General features: G+C 42.1%; 1 protein-coding gene across 5 annotated transcripts in view; it reads right to left on the bottom strand.

Moving 5' to 3' along the window:
- Positions 1-17,042, bottom strand: part of CALD1 (caldesmon 1) — a 204,525-nt gene extending 187,483 nt beyond the window's left edge. For 3 of the 5 annotated variants that reach the window (XM_055590974.1, XM_055590976.1, XM_055590978.1), the window contains exon 1: positions 16,760-17,042. The gene's annotated coding sequence lies outside the window, so the exon portion shown is untranslated. The remainder of the gene's footprint in view (positions 1-16,759) is intronic. The other 2 variants (XM_055590980.1, XM_055590981.1) reach the window with 2 other exon arrangements.
- Between the last annotated feature and the right edge of the window lie 664 nt (positions 17,043-17,706).

The following is a 17,706-nucleotide window of genomic DNA, read 5'->3' as shown; positions in this document are numbered from 1 at the left end:
GAAACTTCAAATGCTGAACTTAGAATCTAGAGAGTTTTCTTTAAGAATGTATTCAATATGACTTACATCTTCCCAGAAAACCAACTAGCAAAAGTCTTCATATTTCAAAAAAAAAAAAGAAAAGAAAAGAAAACTATGTCCTAAAGATACTTTACAACATAAAGTGCCTTTAAGTTTCAGATCTCACTGCTCCCTACCTGGGTTTACAGGGAAGGAAAAAGGCTATTGTGAGTTTTATAATCAGGAAGCCTGAGGCATAGAAGTCTGTTCAAAGCCACACAGGTTATCAGCTGTAGACATGAAGCAGGCACCAGGGCCACTTTTTGGTGAGACCACCCACCTGGAATCTGAGGTACCCACAAACCATAAGAACCAAGATAGCAAAAACTTAAACTCATTGCACATGCTCTCAGGAAAAAGAATTAGCAAACTATTCCCAATGGTAAGACTGTTTTAACAGCATAACTAAAAGCAGAAATATGGAAAGCTATGACATATAAAAAAATTCTCAAACTTCTATACTTCTCATTTCCTATTTATTCAAGCACAGGTGGGTCAGCAGTTCCAGGCTGGCTGATATAATCTCTGTATCCAATCTTAGGGGCACTAGAGAGCTCCTTGGCTAGATATTTCCATTCCGTCATTGCCATAACTGTATATTATACTTACCCTGCAGAGTGTTTGAAAATTGAGTTTTCCTTTTATTATCATCAATATTTTAAAGAAGATATATCTAAGCAGGAGAGACATAAGGACTTCATGGCTAAAGCATATGGCTGCTGCTGCTGCTGCTAAGTCACTTCAGTCGTGTCCGACTGTGCGACCCCATAGACGGCAGCCCACTAGGCTCCCCCGTCCCTGGGATTCTCCAGGCAAGAACACTGGAGTGGGTTGCCATTTCCTTCTCCAATGCATGAAAGTGAAAAGTGAAAGGGAAGTCGCTCAGTCATGTCTGACTCCTACCCAACAGCTATAGAACATTTTCAACCAAATAAGTCTCAATGGGAGAAGAAACAACAACAACAACAAAATAGAAGGTGATCAGGGAGGGGCAAGTGTTGCGGCATCAGTATCATGCCTGCACTACCTGGAGAAAAAGCCATAGAATTGAGGGACTTCCCTGGAGGTCCAGTGGCTAAGAATCTGTGCTTCCAATGCAGGGGGCCTGGGGTTCTGTCTCTGGGCAGCTAAGACACGGAGCAGCCAAATAAATAAGTAAATAAACAGTAGAGGGAAAAAAAGCCACAGAATTGAGTGCTGAACGTGATCCACCAGGAAGAGTGCCACAACATGCCTAGCTGCTCTAGTTATATTCATCAAAAGTCAGAAATGACTTGAGTTTTTCACCAGGCAAACTGGGATATAATCATTCAATGGACTGTCAGCAAAGCGATGGAAAGGGTGAAGGACACCACAGGCAGGGTCAGGGGTGAGCAACTGGCCGACTTGGTGACAGGGTAACTTTCACAAGCCACATAGGCCCCTTCGTGAAGTCTAGGAACAAATGGATGGAAGGGACAGAGGCCAGAACAGTGGTTCCCTGGGCCCAGGTACAGCAATGGGGAGAGGGGCTGGAGGAGAATGGATGGAATTCATCTCCATCTTGATCTGGAGGGTAGTTATACGGGTGTATACATATGTAGAAATTCTTCCAGCTGTACCTTTAAGATTAGTGCACTTCACTGTATGTATATTACAACTCTGTGTACATTCCACCTCAAAAAAAAAGTGAAGGATGTCACACTTCAGCCTTGAGTCAGTCTTTCCCATAGGCTCCAAAATCAGACCAGAAGGTTTTAGTGAAAATTCTCTCTACTTTTGTTATAATCAAATCTCATTTTCTAATAAATTATTCCCTATCACCTTCAAAAAAAAGAAAAAGGAGGGGGGAAGATGAAAGGGAAGGAGGTCCAGTAGTGGGAGGAGAAAAGAAGGATGGAGGGAAGAAGGGAGTAAACTTTAACAAAACCCTTATTTCCTTCCAAAACGTATCTTCTTTCAGTTTCCTTTATTTATTAATTTTTTGAGTACTTTAAAAAGGAGGGAAAAGTATGATCCAAATTCTAAAATAACTAAATAAATAAAGGAAAAAGCAGCTTTTTCTGGCTGACACAGTGCTACATGCATGCATGCTCAATCACTTCAGTTGTGTCTGACTCTTCAGTCGTGTCTGACTCTTTGTGACCCCATGGACTGTAGCCCGCCAGACTCCTCTGTCCATGGGATTCTCCAGGCAAGAAAATGAGTGGGTTGCCATCCCCTTCTCCAGGGGATCTTCCTGACCTAGGGATTGAAACCCCATGTCCTGTCTCCTTCAATGCAGGCAGAATCTTTACTGCTGAGCTACCAGGGAAGCCCAACACAGTGCTGTACTGTCAAATATTTCAGAATTGAGGGCTTGGTTTCCAGTAATTCACAAGAGGAAACTATTTTGCCTTTCTCATTTTAGAGTTGAGAAGGCACATCCTTGCATGACCTTGAATGATAACTGATGTGATTTTTCAGAATGAACCGTAAGTTGCAGATGACTGAATCATAAAAAGAACTGCATTTGAAAGAGATCTAAGTCAATGTTTATTCTTAATCTTTTCACCTCAAAGTTTATTTCTACATAAGTTAAGCCTATGGCTTCCCTGGTAGCTCAGAGGTTAAAGTGTCTGCCTGCAATGTGGGAGACCAGGTTCAATCCCTGGGTCGGGAAGATCCCCTGGAGAAGGAAATGGCAACCCACTTCAGTATTTTTGCCTGGAGAATCCCATGGACGGAGGAGCCTGGTGGGCTACAGTCCACAGGGTTGCAAAGAGTTGGACACGACTGAGTGACTTCACTTTCACTTTCACTTTAAGCCTATAGCAGCCATTACTAGATTTTTAGTATATATTACTTTAGAGGCTAAAATAATCCAGTTTACTGAAGTCACAACACAGTCAGCTTTGCCTATCTTTTTCAGGCCATATATTTTCAACTGTAAGTGTATACATGTACACATACTGAAAATATGCCCTGTAAGATCCCAGATGCATACAGAGAATGCATCCATGTGAAGTTCTAGGTATGGCTGCTTATGTAGGATAGAGATTGTTCTAGTCTCTGAGCAGAGGTGCTGAATTGGTGACAGTCCTATAAAGGACTCACTTGAGACCCATTTGATGGTGGTGGTGTTTGTGTGTGTTCAACAAACATGCATGTGTGTCCTGCATGTATTATGGCAAACAAATGTGGCCTCTTTGAGATGCAGTCAAGATTGTAGCAAAACAAAGGGAAGAAGAGGAACTCAAGCGGTGATGTAAGATCTGGAATAAAGAAGAGGAAAGAAAAGTGAGGAGGGGATGAGGGAAAATAGAAACTCACAATGATAAAAATACAAAAAGGTTCCTGGGGTGGAAATAAAAAGAAGAATCAGAACATAAATGGTGTTGTTTTTTTAAGATCCAGAAATAGAGGGAGCCGTTGCTAAGTGAAGTAGGCTCTATGGAAGGCAGCAAACAATCATGGATGGATAACGGGTCCATCCCAAATTACCCAGGGCTGTCTCTGTTTAGAACTGTTATTTTAGGAAAATTATTAATAGCTCTTCCTTTCCCTCCTGGTTTAGATAATAAATGATAGAGTTACCATCTGTATAGACCACCTCTGGCCAAAGACAGAAAGTAGCCATAAGCAGGACTCAACCTGGGCAATGACATCAAGAAGAGCTTTAAGGAAGGGGTAAAAGGAAACAATAGCTAAAGAAAGAGGGGAAAAAGGAGACCAGGTATAATGTGCAGACAATTTGTAACCAATTATGCCAAACACAGATAAAGTTAGAAAGGCCTTGTAGAGGAAAAAGTGTATGAAAACTTAAAGATGGATGGGGAAGAGATGGAAGAAACCAAAGACAAGAGACATGATTCAGAGCACAGATATGTTTGGGCTCCTATATTTCCCCCTGTATTGAGGGATTCGTGGTTATGAGCAGCATGTATAAAAATGACTTAAAACGGCCACCCTGGCTTTCCACCCTGTGTAGCACACATAAAGTCCCATCTGCTGCTGCTGCTCCAAAGCTGCTCACCTCCTCCTTACTCTTGCCTCTCAGCCTTGCAGGCTGCCATGAGCAGGCCTTCCCACCGAGCCCCCACCCCCACCTCTGATGGCCGCATACCAGACTGTCTGCCACTGTGGTTTCACAGGCTTCCACAGATAGGCCACAGTATGTGAAGCTGCCCTTCGCTGCGTCATTTCAGAGACCTCTTTTGACTTTTTCCTGGATCGGAATTTTGTGTTGCAAAAAGCAGAAAGTAAATGTCAAGGGCAAGTTCAAAAGGCCAAGTGATTTCTAGCTAAGCCTTGCTTACACCCAGAGGGAAGATGGAATACCACCAGCAAGAGGGTCTTTGGTATTTAGAGTTTCAAAAACTATGTCTCATAGATTTCTACCATTATTTTGAATTGGGGCATATTATGGGTTGAAGTGTGTCTCCCTCAAAATTCTTATGTTGATGTCCTAACACCCAGTACCTCAGAATGTGACCTTTTTTGAAAATAGGATCTTCGCAGAGGCAATCAACTTACAATGAGGTCATTAGGATGAGCCCTAATCCAACATTACTTTAGAAGAAGAAATTTGCATACAGAGAGGATGCTATGTTTACATGAAGAAGGCCGTCTACAAACCAAGGGGAGATGCCTGAAGCAGATCCTGCTCTCACAGCCCTCACAAGGAACCAGCTCCTCTGACACCTTGATGTTGGACTTCCAGCCTCCAGAACAATAGGTTTCTGTTATTTAAGCCATCTAGATTGTGTTACTTTATTATAGCAGTCCTAGGAGACTGATACCCTAGAGATGCAGTCTGGTGGAAGATGAGAGGAGAAGCTCGTCAGACTAATTACAGTTTTTTTCATTTCCCTAAGAAGACTAAGGAATGCTTCTTTGAGTTATCTGAAAGAGTCCTTATGGCAAGTGGGACTAGATGATCCTGAGGACATAGTTTTGATAGTTCATGCCTCAGTTTCTCCCTCCATGGAGTTGATCATAGGGCCTGTGGTCTGAAATTCACACTATGACTGAGTGGCAAGGTGAAGGGTGATCACAGAAACATTCTGAGTTTGGGGCAGGAAGACCAAACTTCAAATGTGGAGCCTTATTAATAAATACACTGAGAACAGCTGTCATGGAAAGTAGACCCTCGGTTCTTTAGCTGATCACCAAAGTGGAGGACTGCCCACCTGATCCTCACAGAATCAGCTGTCTCCACCTTTTGAGTACCTAAATTTGACATGATTAAAACCCAAAACAGCTTGATATATTTGGACAAAGAGTTTTCCTTCAGTACAGACTATCTCCTCTTGTGTTAGAGAAAAGGCTTGTTAACATGCTTGTTAAACTATCTCTGCTACCAGAAAAAGAAAACACAAAAATATTTCTGCACATTACTTTTTTTTTTTAAGCTGTTCTAGGCCTAGATCTCATCCTATCGAACACTCACTTGAATAACCTCTTGAGTCACTAGTGAAATCAGTGGTGTTTAGCCCTGCTTCCTTATATGGCAGGGAAAGACAATGTGCTTGTCTATTTGAACTGCAGTGTGGCTCTCTGACAAATTATAATGACTGGTTATGGAAACCTCCTGCTCTGGTTTCCATCACTCTTCCCAGGAAAGACACAGAACAGACAGCTGTAGGGAAGTGGAAAAGGTTGGAGTCAGGGAATATCGTCGAATCTAGCTTAGCTATTTGCCAGTTGTGTGACTTTGGGCAACTGATTTACTTTTGAGAGTCTTGAGAGACCCTTGGACTGCAAGGAGATCAAACCAGCCCATCCTAAAGGAAATCAGTCCTGAATATCCATTGGAAGGACTGATGCTGAAGCTGAAACTCCAATACTTTGGCCACCTGATATGACGAGCTGACTCATTTGAAAAGATCCTGATGCTGGGAAAGATTGAAGGCAGGAGAAGAAGGGGACGACAGAGGATAAGAGGGTTGGAAGGCATCACCAACTTGATGAACATAAGTGTGAGCAAGCTCCGGGAGCTGATGATAGACAGGGAAGCCTGGTGTGCTGCAGTCCATGGGGGTTGTAAAGAGTCAGACAAAACTGAGCAACTGAACTGAATTTGCTTTACTGACCTGAGATAGTTATCTTCTACCAGAACAGTGCCTGTCATGTAACAAGTATGCCAACAAGGTAGTTTACTGAGTTAGCTTACCTTCAGAACCATCTCTAACTTAAAGGCTCAGGAGAGCCATCCATCACTTCATTTGTTTGCTCTGTCTTCCAAGGTCAGTGCTTTGCTCCCTAGATAAGTCTCAATCTTCCTCCTTCTCCCATTCTCTCCTCTTTCCTCTCTACCTCTTTCACTTTAGGTCTAAAACACAAAAATCCTATGAAACAACCCAGTCCCAGGAATAATAAAACTCTTTAGCCATACTAGATAAAAGATGATTTAGAATGTTCAAGGCAGCACAGACCCAACGATAAGTGTAGGAGAGAAAATCCTGTGGTTGAAAGGGATGGTGGGGGTTGTCTGCCTCTGCAGAGTAGGGCTGCCTGAGCTCCAGAGACAGATAGATCTAGTTAGAAAGTGCTTACGCTGATCGAAACAGGGTTTCCTGGAACTGTATCTACTGGTCCTAGTTTTACTTCCTGGAGGACTGGACATGAAAGAATTTGGCGCCTTTCGCTCTGTCTACAGGATAGCAGTGGAGTAGGCAACTTGGGAGAATGGGTAGCTAAGGGCACTGGCACTTTGAAAAGGAGTCCCGTGCCTACAGATAGCCTTCACAGGAAGCCACGGCTAGTAGCTAACGATTTTTAACTTAGTGCTTGTCATGTGCAAAGCAGTTCAACTCTATTATTTCTAGTCCTTATAACAATGACAAAAAAGGAAAAAATGACCCCCTTGTTGAAGTAAAGAAATAGGCCAGATAATGGTAAGTTTAAGATTCCAGCTCAAGTCTTCCTGATTTTAAAGTGTTTTCTCAGATAGGCCACATCCCCAGAAACATACACAAGCTCAAAGGGAGTAATTAGGCAGCACAGTGTGGTGGTTGAGAATGTGGACTATGGAGCCAGTTTATCCAGGTTTGAATCCTGATTCTGCCGCTTACTATCTGTGTGACATTAGATGTGTTACTTAACCTAACTGTGTGACTCAGTTTCCTCATCTGTCAATCTGATTGTTATGAGGATTATTTATTTAATTAGCTACTTGGCCTGTGTCAGGGGCTGTTGTAAGCACTCAGGACTGATACAATTAGAGAGCAATCAATGAATTCAAACATGAATATTGGCTTCCGCTTTCTTATCAAGAAGAAATTATGGACATTTATTCCTTTAATTATTTAACTCACATATTAAGCACCTACTTTATGTGGGGCAAGGCACTTTTTTAGGCTCAAGTCAGAGCACTTGAAAAATCCAGACAAGGTCTCTGAGTTCATAGCGCTTTGTTTTAGGAGCATGGGAAACAATAAACAAGTAAACAAATAAACAGGCAGTCATAAGCATACATTATGAATATGCATGTACCTAAGCATCAGGGGTATCCTGATTGGCTCTTCAATTAATTTTACTGACTTGATATTTTAGGGTCAGTGGTGTGCTAATAAACGTTCAACAACAATCCCTGGGGGTTGGCAGGGGCGGGGAGTATGATTTGTGTTATTTCCTAATTTCCAGGGTGTAAATACTTCCATCATGGTTGACCTCAAGCTTCCAACATGTCATCAGTGAATGAAGAATTGGGAGGAGAAGTTCTCTTGCACAGTATTTGGTGGTATTTCCATTATATGGATAAAATAGATGCAACTAACCTCGACAGCATAGTTAATAGTAAAATGTAAAATAATTAGGAAGAGATCAGTTTTGAGTATTTTTATAACCTTGTTTTTTGCTATAATTTAACTGAAAGTCTATGTAATTTAGTTTTTGATAAAGACTGTATAATGACTAGTTCTCAAAATCTTGAAAATTAAGCAATTGGCTTTTGGGAGCTAGTATGAGCTGGCTGCACACACTACTGGGTAAGGAGACATTTCAGAGGAAAAGAAGACTGAGTCACAGTTGTGTCATCATGCAGACATAGGTCCTAATCTGATTCCTTTTTAGTTGCTTTTTTCCAGCAAGCTCTGCTTTCATGCACACTGTGGAAGCACTACTCTGTAAACTAAATACCATCGGCACAAATATAGCAACCATTCTGGCATTCTTACTGGACCAGGTTGTTCATACGGATATGGTTTTAACTCTACAAGCCTTAGTGAATATAATTTATGTCCTCGGTGCTCTGAATATAGCAGATTCTTCTGGGCAATACGGAGGTACCTCCTGACTGTTGTGTAAAGGTAAACCCTAGGGATGGATTTTCTGTCCTCCAAAATCAAATTACTCCCCCTGTCCATGAACCGGAGGCCTCTTGTCTCTTAGGGCTAACAGATTTCTGAAGGGGCCACCCAGGGAAGCATCCAAGGCCTCAGACTAAGAGGAGATAGACGGTGAGAGTGGAGGATTTGTACATTCCTTACCACAAAGTGGAAAATAGAGAAAAACATTTTCTGTTTTTCTTGGTAAGCTAAATATCTAAAGTAACCAATCTTCAAAACATCCTAAGGACAGACACACTTAAAGAGACAATTTTTCTTCAATTCACCCTTCCTCTGAAGCCTAAATTTCACTTAGTAATGGTGGCTGGAACAGGAAGTGGAAATACCATGAGAAATTTTATTCTTGCCACATTTTCAGTGCTTTACAAAAGCAAACACTGGAAATCTCATCAGAGAGCTTGACCTTACAGGGTTGATAACTTTGTGGCCAAACCAAAAGAGTATTGGAAGCTGGAGGAATTTTCAGATAAATATTCTAGTGCTTCTGGAGAGACTCTTTAGCAATACTGATTATTTGGAATAGACAGCTGTAACTTTTGGAAAGAAATTATCTGAAACTAAACAACAAGGCTTCTGAGGAGTAAGTGATTCCATGGATCCACTATAAGTTATTTTAAGCACAAATGTACAGAACTGTTTCTGAGTCAGGGTGTTTTAGCAGAATCACAGGGAGTTTTCATAAACTGGACCCTATTCTAATCCTACTGTATCAGAATCTCTGTAGATGGGTCTCAGGGATGTTTTAGGAAAACCCTACAGTTGACTCTGATTAAGATCTCCTGGATTATAGGCAAATTGGGCTGAAGTGTACAATCCAAATCCATAAACTGTTAAAATGGGAGGGACATTTTCTTATGCTACCAGGAGAAGCAGTCTGGTGTACTGGAAGATTAACAGCGTGGGACTCAGGACATGTGTGTTCTGGAACCACCTTTGCCACTAATCAACTGGGTAACCTTGGTCGAGTCACTTGGTTTGTTCTTTCATTCAGCAGATATTTACTGGACTTCTGTGGTGTGCCAGGCATTAGGTATATAATGGAAAAAAAAAAAAAAAGATGTTTCCTGCCATTATGAATCTTACTGACAAGAATCAAAGAAACCTATAAATATGTGTGTAATTTTATTTGGTGTGGCTAAGCTTTAATTTCTCACCTAGAAAATGAAGAGTAGATTACTGGTTCTTTTTTTTTTTTTTTAAAGAATTTCTTCTTAAGACCCCAAATTTCTCGCCCCAACCTTCCCACACACAATATAATTACATGTTTTAGGTCCACTGATTGAGAAAACACAATACCAAAAGCTACTATGAATTCAATAACTGTTTACAATAAATTAACATTTTTGTCTTCATAATACACCTACATAATTAGAAAAATAGTAGCACGTATTGTTTACTCAGCTTGTCAACATCATTTACTGCATGTATGGACTTATTTACCTCTTGCAGTAACTCAGTGGCCTCCCAGGGGTCCAAGCTACAGAGGTTAGGAAACTACAGACTATATTAATCTCATGAAATACATGGTGTTTGAGTAGCAATGGCTCTTTTCTTATACAGCAGACATCACTATCAATGACAGCATTTAATTGCCCAAAGGAAGTTTAGCCTCAGCCTCAGAATCCTTCTCCACAGAGTATGCCAGATGGTCACTACCAACTGTTTAAAGTTGGCAAACAGATGAAAAATTAGTATCATTCCCTGGGCTAAATGACTCCTAAGGCCTTGCCCAGCTTTTAAAAATCCATGAATTGTTTCTATTTAGTTCTGCTGTCTTGAGGGGCTTCCCATGTAGTGCTAGTGGTAAAGAACCCAGCTGCCAATGCAGGAGACATAAGAGACCTGGATTCAGTCCCTGGGTTGGGAAGATCCCCTTGAGGAGGGCATGGCAACCCACTCCAGTATTCTTGACTGGAGAATCCCATGGACAGAGGAGCCTGGCGAGCTACGGTCCATGGGGTTGCAAAGAGTTGGGCATGACTGAACTTAGCATGCACTGTTGTCTTGCAAACATTAACAAGAACTGAAACGTTTACTAAGAGTTTATTAGCTTTTATGCATTTAACTTACTAAGTACTGTGATTTACACTGAGATGTATTGATATGTGTGTGTGAAAGTCGCTCAGTCTGGTCTGACTCTTTGCGACCCCATGGACTATATAGCTCATGTGATCCTCCAGGCCAGAAGACTGGAGTGGGTAACCTTTCCCTTTTCCAGGGGATCTTCCCAACCCAGGGATCGAACCCAGGTTTCCCACATTGCAGGCAGATTTTTTACCAGCTGAGCCACAAGGGAAGCCCAAGAATAATGGAGTGGGTAGCCTATCCCTTCTCCAGCAGATCTTCCCAACCCAGGAATTGAACCGGGATCTCTTGCATTGCTGGCGGATTCTTTACCAACTGAGACAGGGAAGGCCTAAGAGATGTATTGATAGTTATTTTTATTTATTAACATTACTAAGTCATTGCATATTTAATTTTAAAGATTGCCTTATTTTGTGGGGAGCCATATCACACAAATGAAATGAAATCATTTGAAAATCATGAAAATTATATGAAAATACTCATGTTTTCTTTGGAATCTTTCTAAAATGGATAATTCTTGTCTTTTCAATTACCAATGGTAGAAGCTTCCAGGCCAATTCCTTTAATATTGGTTCATCAGACCATGCTTAAGTGATCATTAGGAACTGTATGACTCTGACAGTGGGTGTTTGATTCTCTATAAATTCTGTCACATAAAAATTCAAATGATATTCATTGACAGCTGTTGGACATTTCAGCTAATTTGCTTTCCATGTCTAACTTTCTCTTCTAACTAAAAAATTGCCCACTGGGCTGTATTTTTCCCCAGGGGTGACGACTGCAGCCAGACACACTGGTAATTCATCCATAGGCATGCAAGTAACCCTTGATTTTCCTAAGGGATTTGCCAAAAACAATAGTTATTAGCTGAACCAATCACATTTTCTCCCTCAGAATTTAACCAGGAAGTGCAGAAAAAATTTCCCAGTCTGCAGGTCAACAAAAAGCAGCAGCCATACGTGCTGCAGCTGAGTTACGTTAATGGTAGCACATGGACTCTGCTGAGTTGCTTTGACCCACCTTGATTGCAGCCCCATTCTCCTTGGACTCGGGTCCCACCTTGGCTTCTATCCTTGGGTTTCCTTGAAATTCCATCCGTTTATTATTCCACATGTATCTTATCATTCTGTCCCTTTACTCAAGCTACTGAGGCTTATTAACATAAGGGTCTATTTGTTCCAAGCAGTGTGCCAAGAGTTCTCACATATGTTACTGTACCTGTCTGTACACTGCCTTGCTAAGCAAGCTCTTGGTTTTTAACCTCTGTCTGACTTCTGATTTTTGCTGTTTTTCTTTTACTTATCTGGCTGTAATTCACATGTTAGCCCATCGGTATATTTTATGTCTATGTGGCTTAGACCCTTCTGACTCCAGTGGAATGAAGGTCCTTGGTACTTCTGGCCCTAGGGTCTCTGGTGGGGGTGGGGGGCTCACCCTGGTCCTGCCCCTCTTTAGCACATGGTGAAATCTGCCCAGTTCCCCAGCTTGAGCCAAGACAGAATGTTGCATGTGAGGGTAAAAGAAACTATTTACCTATTCCTACTTAATATATCCCCCTCCTAGTGAGATGACTTCCTTACAGTTAAATGCTTTCATCCACATATTTTCAAAACCATGTTAGAAGCCTCAGGAAATTATTAAAAAGTAATTTATCTTCAAGTTAGCCATCAGTGGTACACATACATTTTTTAAAAGAAAGGTCATGTTCTAAAATGAGCGCTTAGTAAGAATACCCAATTCACCTAAAATATTCCCCCAAATATTCATTTTCTTTCAACCATTCTTATCAATCCTTTTACTAAGCTCTCAGCATACACTTAAGAGCTTAACAGCAGCCTTTCCTGAATTCTTCAGCCCCTCAGTTCTCCACAGAAAACTGCTTCTCTAGAGATGATGTTTTCTTTGAAATGGAGGCCATATGAGGTAATCTCCTTCTATATATGTGTATATTTACACCATCCTGTCTTCCTTCCAAAGAATCTGGGAAACAGGGAAGGACACCTCCTCACATGTTCTGCTCCCATTCACTCTTGTCTCCAGGGAGAACCAACACTTTATCCCACTCCCCATCCCAACCTCCACTGGCTCAAGGGTTTCTCACAAGTCAGTCAGAAAAGAGGGTTCTCAGTGGACCTTGAGGGGTTAGAGGTTTTATCAGTTTCTCAAAGGCTTCCATGAGAAAACAACGACAGCAGCACAAGGAAGGACGGCTGACAGGGCAGCCCTCACAGCTCTTCCTCACAGCTACCCCATGAGCCCTGCCTTTTCCCCTCTGCTCACAACACTCATCCACCAGCAGCCAGCCTGTGAGCTGAAGAGTGGCTCTTTACCACAGGAACTGCTCTGCATCTGCTCTCAGCCTTCTCCCTTGACCTAAAAATGTGATGAGGCTTTCCCTATCTCGAGCATATCTAGGCTTGATCCTTCTGCTATTGTCTGGGCCTCACCCTACAGCCCAGCCACTGTAAATTGTCTTTGTTGGATCAGGAAAGCCCCCTTGTTTGGCCTGGGGATGGAAGAACTAGAGAAATTGGTAGAGGCGGAGGCCTGGGGTAGGAAGTAAGGGATGCCACGCAGGGTCTGTCACAGGGGACCCAGCTGGGGGTGCTGAAGACTGAAGGGAGCAGAGATGAGAGGCCAGATGCATGGCTCTCTCTGGTCTCAATACCAACAGGAACCACAGCCAGGCACTCTCGATTACCTCAGCCTCCTCACAAGACCCAGGCCTGACATGCTGGGATTCATTCCACACTTTTGGCTGGGGGCAGAGAAACTGCCTCATTTACCGAGGCCTTTCTGTTGTCAGCACCTTGTCACTAGTCTTCTATTCAACAGGATCTTCAGATTTCCTGGTTCCTGGATATGGCCTCACACCATTGATGACCCATCTTATTCGATTCCTGAAACTTTTGTTGTCCTGGTCTCTGATTATGAAAGCCAAAGTTTAGTCAACACTGGGGTGGACCAGTATTCCCTAAACTCTGGGTTCTGGGTTTTAGAAAGAACCAGGGGCTAGCAGGTATCACTCAAAGGTCTTCAAATATGAGGAAGAATGGAGCAGATAATTAGGGAAAATAGATAAGAAGGGGAGATAACAGCCAAAATGAGCATAATGTCCAAAGGACTCAAACTGAAGGCTGTGGAATGTACAGCCTATATATAGAGAAGAAGGGGAAACAGCTTCATCTCATTCACACATCTTAACCACTGTGGGAGGTAGGAGAAGCATTAGAAGGCCCATTGCACAGATGAGGTCAAAGATTGATGACTTCCCTCAAAGTTCTGGGCTTTTTAAATAGGAAAACCAGTACTCAGACTGACTCTCAGGAGTGAAGCCAGAGCTACAAGTATCTCTTTAAATTAACCAACTACTCCAATCCTATGGGCATTTCTCCAATATCAAACTTGAATTAACTTGATGGATGAAGGCCTTTCAGTAAGGAGAAAATGTTTCTATTTTGGGGCCCTGGGAGAATTTACCCAGAAAATTCTTTTTTAAAGTCTGAAAATTCTTTGGCAGCATCTTTCTAACCTCCTCCTTAGTCCTACCATGCTATTTGCATACCACCCCGTCAGCATTTTCCCTGGTCCCCCACCACGGCCTCACCCTACCACATTTCCGAGACACGTGACAGGCTGCAGGCAGATGGGGAACCTGCCAGTCCCTCCTCATGCCCATGTACAGGTCATTTTTTTGTCTTGCTAAAGAATGACTAACCAGTAACCATCCTACCATGAAAATGACAAATGTTGATAACTACGTGTGTTCTTAAGAAAAGGTCTACTAAGGTATATTTTGAGGGCTTCTCCAGGGGGCTCAGTGGTAAAGAATCCCTCCTGCCAATGCAGGAGCCTCAGGGGACCTGGGTTCGATCCCTGGGTTGGGAAGATCCACCGGAGAAGGAAATGGCAACCCACTCCAGTACTCTTGCCTGGGAAATCCCATGGACAGAGGAGCCTGGTGGGCTACAGTCCATGGGGTCGCAGAGTAGGACATGACTGAGTGAGCATGTACATGGGTACATTGTACTCATCAGAACAGAAAATATGGCCAGGTACAGAACCACTCTATACCATTTACCCCAGAGCAGAGCCTCAGGCCAGTCACAAGAGCCAATTAGAACTGCTAATGGCCTCACTGTCAGGGAATACTTATATGCACCTCATTTAAATCCTTTAAACTTCAGTTTGAACCTTTTCTTCAATGTAAGAAGTGTGAGTTTATTTACAGCAGTCTTTTGATCTGAATTATTTAAATTGTATATTCTGCTGGTTTTGAATAATGAAAACAACCCAGCATGTTACATATGGATCAATTTATTGTATGTTCCTCCTGTGTGCTGAGATCTCTTTTCACTAGTGTCTTTTTAGTCCACATTTTTGCCGTTGTATTTCTTTTTATTAAATGATTTTAATCAAACAAAAATTTTTGCGCTGTGGTTTCATCGTGCTCCTTTGCTTTACTATTTGGGGAGATGTGTGCTAGCTAATATTCAACAAAAGTAGCAGAAAGAGTGGCCTGAAGTCCTACCTAAAGTATAATGCCCAAATCCCCTTGCTCCATCACTACATAGAGTAGAACACTTGAAGCATTATTTTGAGGAAATGTATTTTTGTGGTTGTTTGGGGGGGCGGTGGGGAGCACACGAGGAAGGTAGGAGAGAGTGGTGGTAGCAAAGTTTGAACTGTCAGGGATTCAGAGATGTTGGTTTCAAAATGGAATTTATCCTCAAATCCCAAGATTATAGATTTCCTCCCAAACTACATTCCCTACATGGTTTAGAGAGCAGTTGAGAAAGAAACTGCTCTCCATATTTTGATTGACATTAAAAACACTGTGAAAATAGTTTGGAACTTGATCTCTTCGAGGGAATGACAATAATCAAACTATAGCTTTGCCTGCAGCCTTTCTTTCACACTTACTCAGAACTGTTCCAGGAAGAGAAACTCACAGGGAATTCTGTTCTCATATATCACTTCTAGAAGGAGAGGGAAGCATTCTCAAGAAAATTATTCTCAAACTTTTAAATATGAAGACAGAAGATTATTTAATGAATCTCAACACAAACCCACCTCTATTCATGGAATAAAATCAAATCGAGTCAGTCATTTGGAACTGGAAACCTTTAATATCCAGGTTTATTTTTGAAAAAAAAAAAGCTCAGATTTGCCTTTCTTGCCCCATACCACCCAGTCTTCACTTAAGTTCTAGACATCCACGTCAGGTTTTGCCAAACCCATTAGAAGGATTTCACTATTCCAGCTCACAAGTCCATTTGCATAGTCTGATTAACAGATGAGATCCATGAATACCAAGTACTTTGTTCTCACTCATCTTTTCCTTTGACCATGTATTGCCACTAAAATTTCCCCACCCTTTACAATCATCTCTTTCTAAAAGGAGTTCCAGGCTACTACCAGCTAGCTGCTTTGCACTACTGTTTAAGATGCCCCAATATGTCTGACTGTCTTGAAATGAAAGCCTGCTCCCTCCCTTCCCAGAGCAAACTTGCAATCTACACCTTTTTTAAATTCTCCAGTGACACTCAGGCATGCTTTCAAACAGAAAATAGGATTTCTTGAGAAATAGTTTGGTCAGATGTGAAATGCGATTTTTAAAAACACACCCACTAGCACATGCATTCTCTCATTATTAGGTTTTATAGGAAACAGATCACGGGAGGCATCTTCTGTCTGGGCAAATAGCAGATCAGTTACATTAACCCAGCCCATGCTAAATGACAGTGCTCTTCCTCCCCCCACCCCCCGACCTTATCTCCTTGCAGCTCTAGAAGTCAAGTCTTCAACACTGGTAGCAGAATAAAATGTAAGTGCGTTTGGTTAAAAATGATCACTTTTGGCTTCTTATACACCTAGAAAGTTATTGTTGCTTTTAAAGCAAAACCTCTTTAAATCTCTGATAATAAAAGATGCAGGAGAGACGGCTGGCATGAGCAAATAGGCACCGCACAACTCTTGACACTGGCCTATGGCGATCAGGTATAATCCCCAGGGCACTCCTGAACAAAAGGCTATCTTATCAAAGTTGCCAGTGGTCCCTGAATATAAGTTTCTCTATAATCTCTCCTCTCATCCTGACTCTAAGAACAAAACTTGAAATCTCATCCTGTTTGTCTTCCGGGAACATCTGCAGGGCAGCAAAGCCCAATCCCGAGCATTTGCGTGGTTTATTGACTTTTGTAATCTTGCATCTCCAGCTACCTTTCCCAGGAATGCTGACTGAAACCCAGAGAAAGCCCCCACGCTCTCTGGAGGAGATTAAAAGAAAGCCCTCTGTGCCTTACCTCGTAGGCTGAAACTTCTTCCCGGGGACTAAGTCGGAAAGGAAGGACTGATTTCTTTAAGCAGGAGCACAGCAAGAGGGCAGGCAGGCAGGCAGCCTAATACACACTGTTCTATTCAATAAAACTCTAGACCGCCCTTCCTTAGCCCCTCCCAGAAGTCCATGCTAAGTGAACACATATCCCCTATGTTTACAGTCGGCATCGGTGGTATGCATTGTCCTGTAGTTTTTCTAATAGGCAGCCAATGACGACACCCCGGCCGAGGTGGATGCAGCCTGCCTGTGGAGATGCCTGTCATTCCCTAGGCATGCTCAGGAAATCACTCATCAGAAAAAACCAAGACCTAAAAAGCTCTGAAACTGTGTGCAGGCTGCCAAAACCAGCCTGCTACATGCCCTTTTTTGGTTATCCTTAGCAGGGCCTCTGGAAGTGAATCCATTGTCAGGAACAATCGTAAGAAATGTTAATCTTGGAGAAAGAGGCTGTCTTGTAGAACACAAATGGAGCTTTAAAAAGAAAGCACGGTCCATGAAACTTAAACTTAACAGTCCGTACGTTTATTGGGGTGGGGGCTGGGAAAGGCTTTTTAATTGAAAGAGTTGATAGCCTATTTGTTTTAGAAGTAGTTGTACATACAAAATGGAATTTAATTGTGTATGCAATTTTAAAGCCTGAAATGGCTAGGACCCAGGTCCAACGTACAGGCTAAATTTTAAACCGAAAGAGGCACAGCCTCCTAAAATATGTGCTATAAAAACAACTCATCAAAAAAAAAAAAGCAGGTCTTTTTTTAGTAGAATAAGTATGCTGCCAGAATTTCATCCAGGCAGGGTCCTATAGACTTGGCTATCCTCTTTGGTTTTCCACATCACCTTTCTCTCTCCTTCCCTCTCCCCTCTGTTTACTCTGATTTGGCGACAGAGAGGTATTGCTGGAAACTGTGCACA

Source organism: Bubalus kerabau, chromosome 8, assembly GCF_029407905.1.
Source record: "Bubalus kerabau isolate K-KA32 ecotype Philippines breed swamp buffalo chromosome 8, PCC_UOA_SB_1v2, whole genome shotgun sequence".
NCBI classification, from domain to species: Eukaryota; Metazoa; Chordata; class Mammalia; order Artiodactyla; family Bovidae; genus Bubalus; species Bubalus kerabau.
The sequence above is the reverse complement of the archived record's forward strand: the minus strand, read 5'-3'. Positions and strand labels throughout refer to the sequence as shown.